This window comes from Mustela putorius, unplaced genomic scaffold (assembly GCF_011764305.1).
Source record: "Mustela putorius furo isolate JIRA1106 unplaced genomic scaffold, ASM1176430v1.1 tig00003859_pilon_pilon_pilon, whole genome shotgun sequence".
NCBI classification, from domain to species: domain Eukaryota; kingdom Metazoa; phylum Chordata; class Mammalia; order Carnivora; family Mustelidae; genus Mustela; species Mustela putorius.
Genome location: NW_025422011.1, coordinates 15,952,977 through 15,961,921, shown reverse-complemented (window position 1 = coordinate 15,961,921; position 8,945 = coordinate 15,952,977).

Genomic DNA, 8,945 nt, shown 5'->3' with positions numbered 1-8,945 from the left:
GGGTGTTCCCATGTAGAGCACATAGGTATTTACAATTATCATATCCTCTTTATCATTATGTAGTATCCTCTTTGTCTCTTATTACAATCTTTGTTTTAAAGACTACTTTTTTTTCTGATAAAAGTCTCATTATCCCAGCTTTCCTTTTGCTTCCATTTTTATGTTCTATGTTTATCTATCCTTCACTTTTAATCTGCACATGTTTTTAGGTCTAAAGTGAGTCTTTTGTAGGCCTCTATAGATGAGATGAATTTTCATACATTCAGTCACCCTCTGTCTTTTGGAACATTTAGTCCATTTAAACTTAAAGTAATTATTGATGGGTATGTACTTATTGCCATTTTGTTACTTGTTTTATGTTTTTGTAGTTCTTTTTTTCTTTTTCTTTTTTTAATTTTTAATTTTTTAATAAACATATAATGTATTTTTATCCCCAGGGGTACAGGTCTGTATATTGCCAGGTTTACACACTTCATAGCACTCACCATAGCACATACCTTCCCCAATATCCACAACACCCCCCATCTCCCCAACCCCCTCCACCCAGCAACCCTCAGTTTCTTTTGTGAGATTAAGAGTCACTTATGATTTGTCTCCCTCCCAATCTCATCTTGTTTCATTTATTCTTTTCCTACTCCCCAAACCCCCCATGTTGCATCTCCACTTCCTCATATCAGGGAGATCATATGATAGTTTTCTCTGATTGACTTATTTCGCTAAGCATAATACCCTCTAGTTCCACCCACGTCATCACAAATGACAAGATTTCCTTTCTTTTGATGGCTGCATAGTATTCCATTGTGTGTGTGTGTGTGTGTGTGTGTGTATACCACTTCTTCTTTATCCATTCATCTATTAATGGACATGGACATCTAGGTTCTTTCCACAGTTTGGCTATTGTGGACATTGCTGCTATAAACATTTGCGTGCACGCGCCCCTTAGAATCACTATGTTTGAATCTTTAGGGTAATACCCAGTAGTACAATTGCTGGATCATAGGGTAGCTCTATTTTCAACTTTTTTGAGGAAGCTCAATGCTGTTTTCCAGAGTGGTTGCACCAGCTTGCATTCCCATCAACAGTGTAGGAGGGTTCCCCTTTCTCCACATCCTTGCCAGCATCTGTCATTTCCTGACTTGTTAACTTTAGACATTCTGACTGGTGTGAGGTGATATCTCATTGTGGTTTTGATTTGTATTTCTCTGATGTTGAGTGATGTGGAACACTTTTTCGTGTGTTTGTTGGTCATCTGGATGTCTTCTTTGCAGAAATGTCTGTTCATGTCCTCTGTCCATTTCTTGATTGGATTATTTGTTCTTTGGGTGTTGAGTTTCCTAAGTTTTGCATAGATTTTGGATACTAGCCCTTTATATGATGTGTCGTTTGCAAATATCTTCTCCCATTCAGTCAGTTGTCTTTTGGTTTTGTTAACTGTTTCCTTTGCTGTGAAAAAGCTTTTGATCTTGATGAAATCCCAATAGTTCATTTTTGCCTTTGCTTCCCTTGCCTTTGGTGATGTTCCCAGGAAGAAGTTGCTGCAGCTGAGGTCAAAGAGGTTGCTGCTTGTGTTCTCCTCAAGGATTTTGATGGATTCCTGTCTCACATTGTGGTCTTTCATTCATTTTGAGTCTATTTTCATGTGTGGTGTAAGGAAATCGTCCAATTTCATTTTTCTGCATGTGGCTGTCCAATTTTCCCAACACTATTTGTTGAACAGACTGTCTTTTGCCCATTGAACATTCTTTCCTGCTTTGTCGAAGATTAGTTGGCCATAGAGTTGAGGGTCTATTCCTGGGCTCTCTATTTCTGTTCCATTGTTCTATGTGTCTGTTTTTGTGCCAGTACAATACTGTCTTGATGATGACAGCTTTATAACAGAGCTTGAAGTCTGGAATTGTGGTGCCACCAACTTTGGCTTTCTTTTTCAATATCCCTTTGGCTATTCAAGGTCTTTTCTGGTTCCATATAAATTTTAGAATTATTTGATCCACTTTTTTGAAAGAAAAATGGATTGGATTTTGATAAGGATTGCATTAAATGTGCAAATTGCTTTAGGTAGCATAGACATTTTCACAATATTTATTTTTCCAATCCAGGAGCATGGAACATTTTTCCATTTCCTTGTGTCTTCTTCAATTTCTTTCATGAGTACTGTATAGTTTTCTGAGTATAGATTCTTTGCCTCTTTGGTTATGTTTATTCCTAAATATCTTATGGTTTTGGGTGCAACTGTAAATGGTATTGACTCCTTAATTTCTCTTTCTTCTGTCTTGTTGGTGGCGTAGAGAAATGCAACTGATTTCTGTGCATTGATTTTATATCCTGACACTTTACTGAATTCCTGTACAAGTTCTAGCAGTTTTGGAGTGGAGCCTTTTGGGTTTTCCACATATAGTATCATATCATCTGCAAAGAGTGATAGTTTTACGTCTTCTTTGGCAATTTGGATGCCTTTAATTTCTTTTAGTTGTCTGATTGCTGAGGCTAGGACTTCTAGTACTATGTTGAATAGCAGTGGTGATAATGGACATCTCTGCCATGTTCCTGACCTTTACAGAAAAGCTTTCAGTTTTTCTCCATTGAGAATGATATTTGTGAGGGGTTTTTCATAGATGGCTTTGATAATATTGAGGTATATGACCTCTATCCTTACACTTTGAAGAGTTTTGATGAGGAAGGGATGCTGTACTTTGTCAAATGCTTTTTCAGCATCTATTGAGAGTATCACCTGGTTCTTGTTCTTTCTTTTATTGATGTGTTGTATCACATTGATTGATTTGTGGATGTTGACCCAACTTTGCAGCCCTGGAATAAATCCCACTTGGTTGTGGTGAATAATCCTTTTAATGTACTCTTGAATCCTATTGGCTAGTATTTTGGTGAGAATTTTTGCATCTGTGTTCATCAATGATATTGGTCTGTAGTTCTCTTTTTTGATGGGATCCTTGTATGGTTTTGGGATCAAGGTGATGCTGGCCTCATAAAATGAGTTTTGAAGTTTTCCTTCCATTTCTATTTTTTGGAACAGTGTCAGGAAAATAGGATTAGTTCTTTAAATGTTTAGTAGAATTCCCCCAGGAAGCCATCTGGTCCTGGGCTTTTGTTTGTCTGGAGATTTTTGATGACTGTTTCACTCTCCTTACTGGTTATGGGTCTGTTCAGGCTTTCTATTTCTTCCAGTTTATATGTCTCTAGGAATGCATCCATTTCTTCCAGATTGTCAAATTTGTTGGCATAGAGTTGCTCATAGTATGTTCTTATAATTGTTTGTATTTCTTTGGTGTTAGTTGTGATCTCTCCTCGTTCATTCATGATTTTATTTATTTGGGTCCTTTCTCTTTTCTTCTTGATAAGTCTGGCCAGAGGTTTATCAATTTTATTAATTCTTTCAAAGAACCAGCTCCCAGTTTCATTGATTTGTTCTATTGTTTTGTTTTGTTTGGTTTGGTTTCTATTTCATTGATTTCTGCTCTGATCTTTATGATTTCTCTTCTTCTGCTGGGTTTAGGCTTTCTTTCTTGTTCTTTCTCCAGCTCCTTTAGGTGTAGAGTTTGGTTGTGTACCTGAGACCTTTCTTGTTTCTTGAGAAAGGCTTGTACAGCTATATACTTTCCTCTCAGGACTGCCTTTGTTGTGTCCCATAGATTTTGAACCATTTTGTTTTCATTATCATTTGTTTCCATGAATTTTTTCAATTCTTTAATTTTCTGGTTGACCCATTCATTCTTTAGAAGGATGCTGTTTAGTCTCCACGTATTTGGGTTCTTTCTAAATTTCCTCTTGTGATTGAGTTCTAGCTTCAGAGCATTGTGGTCTAAAAATATGCAGGGAATGATCCCAATCTTTTGATACTGGTTGAGACCTGTTTTAGGACCCAGGATGTGGTCTATTCTGGAGAATTTTTCATGTGCACTAGAGAAGAATGTGTATTCTTTTGCTTTGGGATGAAATGTTCTGAATATATCTGTGATGTCCATCTGGTCCAGTGTGTCATTTAAAGCCTTTATTTCCTTGTTGATCTTTTGCTTGGATGGTCTGTCCATTTCAGTCAGAGAAGTTTTAAAGTCCCCTACTATTATTATATTATTGTTGATGTGTTTCTTTGATTTTTGTTATTTATTGGTTTATATAGTTGGTTGCTCCCACGTTGGGGGCATAGATAGTTAAAACTGTTAGATCTTCTTGTTGGACAGATCCTTTGAGTATGATATAGTGTCCTTCCTCATCTCTTATTATAGTCTTTGGCTTAAAATCTAATTGATCTGATATAAGGATTGCCAATTCTGCTTTATTCTGATGTCCATTAGCAAAATTGTTTTCCACCCCCTCACTTTAAATCTGGAGGTGTCTTCGGGTTTAAAATGAGTTTCTTGTAGGCAACATATAGATGGGTTTTGTTCTTTTCTCCCTTCTGATACCCTGTGTCTTTTGATTGGGACATTTAGCCTATTAACATTCAGGGTAACTATTGAGAGATATGAATTTAGTTCCATTGTATTTCCTGTAAGGTGATTGTTACTGTATATTGTCTCTGTTCCTTTCTGATCTACTACTTTTAGGCTCTTTCTTTGCTTAGAGGACCCCTTTCAATATTTCCTGTAGAGCTGGTTTGGTGTTTGCAAATTCTTTCAGATTTGTTTGTCCTGGAAGCTTTTCGTCTCTCCTTCTATTTTCAATGATAGCCTAGCTGGATATAGTATTCTTGGCTGCATGTTTTTCTCGTTTAATTCTCTGAATATATCATGTCAGCTCTTTCTGGCCTGCCAGGTCTCTGTGGAGACCTGTGGTCTGTGAATTGCTGCTAATCTAATATTTTTACCATTGTATGTTACAGACTTCTTTTTCCAGGCTGCTTTCAGGATTTTCTCTTTGTCACTAAGACTTGTAAATTTTAGTATTAGGTGACGAGGTGTGGACCTATTCTTATTGATTTTGAGGGGGGTTCTATGCACCTCCTGGATTTTGATGCTTGTTCCCTTTGCCATATTAGGAAAATTCTCTAAAATAACTCTCTCCAATATAACTTCTGCTTCCTTCTCTCTTTCTTTTTCTTCTGGAATCCCAATTATTCTCATGTTGTTTTTTCTTATGATGTCACTTATCACTCAAATTCTGCCCTCATGGTCCAGTATTTGTTTGTCTCCCTTTTGCTCAGCTTCTTTATTCTCTGTCATTTGGTCTTCTTTATCACTAATTCTTTCTTCTGCCTCATTTATCCTAGCAGTGAGAGCCTCCATTTTTGATTGCACCTCATTAATAGCTTTTTTGATTTCAACTTGGTTAGATTTTAGTTCTTTTTATTTCTCCAGAAAGGGATTTTATCTCTCCAGAGAAGGTTTCTCTAATATCTTCCATGCCTTTTTCGAACCCTGCTAAAACCTTGAGAATCGTCATTCTGAACTCTAGATCTGACATATTACCAATGTCTGTATTGATTAGGTCCCTAGCCTTCGTGTTGCCTCTTGTTTTCTTTCTTTCTTTCTTTCTTTTTTTTTTTTTTTTTTTTTTTTGTGGTGAGTTTTTCCACCTTGTCATTTTGTCCAGATAAGAATATATGATGGAGCAAATAAAATATTAAAAGTGGCAAAGACCCCAGAAAATTGCACTTTAATCAAATCTGGAGGGACCCCAAATCATGGTGGGGAGAAAGGGGATAAAAAGAGTCACCCACTTAATTTTGGGAGTATTTTGGTCCCTTAGAAGAAACTACCTCCCAAAATCTTAAAGAATGAAAAACATATCTAAGTACAAACACAATGAAGGGATGGAATATGCCTATAAAGATGAAAAAAAATTAATTTCTAAAAAAGAAGTTGGTAATATAGGTTTGTTGGGAGACTAAAGAAAAAGAAATTGGAGAGACTTTGCTCACGCTGGAGACTAGAACAAGCCCAGAGCTAGATTTAGGGTATATTTTGATCTATTAGAAGTTGTACCCCAAATCTTTTAGAAGAAAAATACCCATGTGTATACAAAAAATAAAGTTAGATACAATGAAGGATAAATATGACTATAATAATGAAGGTTCAAGAAAGAGTTTCTTTTTTAATGAAAGGTATTGTTAAGATAAACTAAAACTTAAAAGAGGATAGGGTAAAAGTTAAAAAAAAATAGAAGAAGAACAAAATAAAATTTAAAAAAATTAAATTAACTGCAAGAATAAAGTATCATGGGAGAAAGCCATTAATTCCATGCTTTGCTTTCTCCTCTTCTGGAATTCCGCTGTTCTCCTTGGTAAGTGAACTTGGTCCTGGCTGGATTTCTTGTTGATCTTCTGGGGGAGGGGCCTGTTGTAGTGATTCTCAAGTGTCTTTGCCCCAGGCGGAATTGCACCGCACTTACAAGGGGCCGTGCTAAGTAATCTGCTCCGGTTTGCTTTCAGGAGCTTTTGTTCCCTGAATGTTTTCCGTAGAGTTCTGGAGGACAGGAATGAAAATGGCATCCTCCCAGTCTCCAGCCTGAAGGAGCTGAGAGTTCGGGGCCCCACTGCTCAGTGCACCTTCAGGGAAAAGCATTCAATCACTTCCATCTTCCTGGCCTCCGGCTGTGCTCTGAGCTTACCCAGCCTGCGACAGGTTCAAGCTAACCCCGAGCTGAGAGCTCACTCCTCGGCTCTGTCTATGTAACTGGCTTCCCCGCTCTAATACCTGCAAGCTCTGCGACACTCAGACACCCCCGATCCTTCTGTGACCCTGCAGTACCTGGGGTCATGCTGACCTAACATGGGCTTCACACCGGTTTAGCCTCTGGAGCGATGTCCTTCAATGGAGCAGACTTTTAAAAGTCCTGATTTTGTGCTCCATTGCTCTGTCGCTTGCCAGCAGCCGGCCCCTCCCCCCGCGGTCTTTCTTCCTGTCACTTCGGATTCACTTCGCCATCCTACCTTTCAGAAAGTGGTTGATTTTCTGTTTCTAGAATTGTTGCTCTTCTTGGCTTTGGTCTCCTGTTGGATTTGTAGGTGTTCGCAATGGATTGATAAGCTATCTAGCTGATCTCCTGCTACCTGATGTAGTCTAAGCCTGCTACTTCTCCACCATCTTGATTCCTCCCCTCCTTCTTCCTTTATTTTCTTACTCTCTTCCCTTTGTTTTGATGGCTTTCTTTAATGTTGTACTTATAGTCCTTTCTCTTTGTTTTCTGTATCTATCATAAGTTTTTGCTTTGTGGTTACCATTAAGTTCATGTATAACATCTTGTGTATAGAGCAGTCTATATTAAATTGATGGTCACTTAAGTTAGAAACCAATCTAAAATAACTAAATTTTTACTCTCCTCCCCCCTGCCATGTTTTATGTATATGGTATCATACTTTGCATCATTTTATTTTGTGAATAACTTGACTTATTTTTGTAGATATAATTGATTTTTCTGCTTTATGTTTTTACTTCTATACTGATTTTATACTGATTAATCTAATTCTGATTAATCTATACAGATTAATCTATTACTTTAAAAAAAATTTATTTTATTTATTTGACAGACAGCAAGAGCAGGAATACAAGCAGGGGGAATGGGAGAGGGGGAAGCAGGCTTCCCACCTAGTAGGGAACCTGATGGGGAGAGCTTGATTCCAGGACCCTGGGATCATGACCTAAGCCAAAGGCAGGTGGTTAAGGACTGAGCGATGCAGATACCCTTAATCTATTACTTTTATTATGTACTTACCTTATTTTGAAACTTTCCTTTCATAATTTTCTTACTCCAAAGTATGACATTTTCTTTCCACTCAAAGAATTCCTTTTACTGTTTCTTGTAAGCCTAGGTTAGTAATGAAAAACTCCTTTAACTTTTGTTTATTTGTGAAACTATTTCTCCTTCAATTCTGAATGATGACCTTGCCAGGTAGAGTATCCTTTGTTACATATATATATATTTTTCTTTTAGCATTTTGAATATATCATGCTGCTGTTTTCTGCCCTGTAGTTTTTGCTCAAAAATAAGCTGATAGTCATATGGGGGGATCCCTTGTATAAACAGTAAAATTTGATTTTAATTTTACTTTGCAATTTTTCATTGCCTGTATGGAAATACAATTGATCCTTGTTTCCTAACAACTAGCTTAACTCACTTATTTGTTCTAAAAGCTTGTAGGTTTTTTTTTTTTCATTTTTTAAAAAATATTTATTTATTTGTCAGAGAGAGAGAGCATAAGCATGGGGAGGAGCAAGCAGAAGGAAAGCAGGTTCCCCACTGAGCAAGGAGCCTGATGTGGGACTTGATTCCAGGACCCTGGGATGATGACCTGAGTGGAAGGCAGATGCTAACTGACTGAGACACCCAGGCATCCCAGGCTTACGGATTTTTTTTTTTCTAATAATACAATTAGATATTCAGTGAATAAAGATGGTTACATTTTTTTTCCTGTATATTTTTTTTTTTATTTTACTGACTAGAGCTTCCACTCTTATGCTGAATAGAAATAATGAGCTCATATTTGCAGTGATCACAATTTCAACAAAAGAGTGTTAGCTTTATATGATATTAACTAGGTATTTCACAGATTCACTTAATCACATTGAGGAAATTATATTTCTTTTTTTGGATAATTATATTTCTAATATGCTTTAGACTTTTATAATTAATGGATGTTGACTTTTGTTAAATGACTTTTTAGAATCTAATGTGATAATTATATGATTTTCTTCTTTAGTCTGTTGGTAATGGTGAATTATATTTACTGAGTTTTCAAATGTTAAGCTTTCCTTTCATTCCTGCAATAAAACCCATTTGGTCATAGTGCATTATTTTTCAAGTCTATTGCTATATTTAAATTACTAATATTTTGATGATTATGCATTTGTACTAATGAGGGATTAGTCTGCAGTTTTATTCTGTTGAATATTTGTCAGGTACGTTCTAATATCTTTGTCAGGGTATGTTGACCTCACAGAGAGTTGAAAAATGTCTCCTATTTTCTAGAGTTTGTGTGAAATTGCTATTATTTT